Source organism: Nelumbo lutea, chromosome 3 (assembly GCF_056320005.1).
Source record: "Nelumbo lutea isolate HS-2025 chromosome 3, American lotus-T2T, whole genome shotgun sequence".
Taxonomy (NCBI): domain Eukaryota; kingdom Viridiplantae; phylum Streptophyta; class Magnoliopsida; order Proteales; family Nelumbonaceae; genus Nelumbo; species Nelumbo lutea.
The window spans coordinates 33256692-33258511 of NC_142686.1; the positions used below are offsets into that span (position 1 = coordinate 33256692).

A 1820-nucleotide genomic window follows, 5' to 3' on the forward strand; every position below is an offset into this window, starting at 1 on the left:
TTGGAGAAATAAGAGAGAAAAAAAACCACAAGTGTGATGAAATGAACCCAAAAAACAGAAAACAGAGCAATTTTAAGAAGCTTGAAATCTTACACAAAATCTCATTATCCGCCTCTACAAAACACAGAAACAGGTTTAGGCAAGAAAGATCAAATCTCTCTCTCTTCTTCTTCTTCTTCTTCGACTTCTTCGTGTCTTCATCAGCAGATAAACCGAATAACCTCCAATGTGTGATTGTGAAGCGGAGTAAAAGGGAAGCCTCAGTCTGTCTCTGCTAGTTTCTGAGCAAGCTAGAATTTGTGTCTTGTGAGAAGAGAACAAGGAAGGTAAAAGACAAGGAAAAGCTTGAAAACCCACCTTCGACTCTGCAATTCGGAAGTGGGGTTTCAATCTGTTCGGTAGGATTGCCGCAGAAGATAAGAGTTCAGACAAGACTCTTCAGGTGAGCTGGGTTTCTAAATACTTCAACAGAAAAGTGAACACAGAAAGAAAAAGCAGTAAAGTGTAATTGTTGTTCCGGTACGTAGAGGCTTTAACAGAAGAACCCAGAATTGCCATTATCGAAATTGAGAGCATAACTGAAAGGGTCGTAGTGGAAGCTGAACCTCTGCTTGGACCGGCCCTTAACTTGTCTCCGAATCTCTGCTCTCACCCTCCAAAACAAACTCCGGAACCTCCTCTTCCCACAGTCGAGGACGATGCTTGGATCAAAGTACACGCCATACACGCCAATGATCGCCATTTTCTTTTTGTTTTTTGAATCCCAAAGGAAGAAGAGGAGAAGAAACGAGCAGAAAAAATCAAACACAGCGTGGTACAGAAGCGGGGACAAGGAAGAAGCTTGGAAAGAAAGACTCAAGACAGACAGCGAGGGGCAGGAGTGGGGCAATATGGGTTTAAAAAGGGGCAGGCCTTTGAGCACTTTAGCTTGCTGGAGAAGTCCATACGATGCTTTTGCTGCTGCAGCTGCTATTGCTGTCAAAACTGTCTACGGCGCTGTGGAAAGTTGAAACGAGGCGAGTGGGGTCACATGGATGGGTCAAGACTCAAGAGGATTAGAGGAGTGGTGGGGTGGGGGTTTCATAGGATAGGTTTTGAACTTTGGATTATTTGCTTGATGGATTGGATTATTTGATCTCTAGTGGGTCCTACTCCTACTAGATGATCGATCATCTAATCATCTTTATTGGGGATTCATGATTGGGTCATCTCAACCATCCATTCTCCATGAATTGGGGTGGTCTTGATCTCATGGATTGGTGATATCTCTTACATGTAATGGAAGATGTAGAAAGAGCATAAAAGAAGGAAAGGTCACTGCTTGCTTTCTCAAATTCTTATTCCTGGTCTGATTTGAAAGGAAGAAAGAGAAAAAGAAGGTACTTGACCAATCCTACTCTCAGATCTCAACCAAGGGGTGCTGAACCCAAAGTCCTGATAAGAGTCAGATCAACATCAGGAAATTTGGGATTGATAGGAATCTGATTGGATAAAGCTTACAGATCAATTTGCAAGTGTGGAGCACATTATCAAGGGATAAGGGTGCCCCATTTCCTGTTGAAAGATTCCAATCAACATTCAAGAGGGGCATTTTGAACCAGGGGTCCCACATGATCCTTACTCCTTTAAAGTTTAAACCCTTTACTTGGGGTAGAGAACAGTATATTGAAGAGGAATGTGCATGGTTGTAGGCCAGATGGGCCAGCTGGACCCCCCCCCCCCCCAATCCCCATATACACACTGGCCTAACCATTATGGTGTGGCCCTAATTGACTTAAAGAGGAACCCTGTAGCATTGAGTTCACTTTGGTTGTAGCCTT

At 43.5% G+C, this 1820-nt stretch overlaps 1 long non-coding RNA gene across 1 annotated transcript; it reads right to left on the reverse strand.

Annotated features, from left to right (window-relative positions):
• Positions 1-42: 42 nt before the first annotated feature.
• On the reverse strand, positions 43-1014 carry LOC148864110 (uncharacterized). Its single transcript, XR_016109070.1, has 2 exons — positions 358-1014; positions 43-281 (listed from the first exon to the last, which is right to left on the reverse strand). It is a non-coding gene; the product is annotated as an uncharacterized LOC148864110 (long non-coding RNA).
• Positions 1015-1820: the final 806 nt, after the last annotated feature.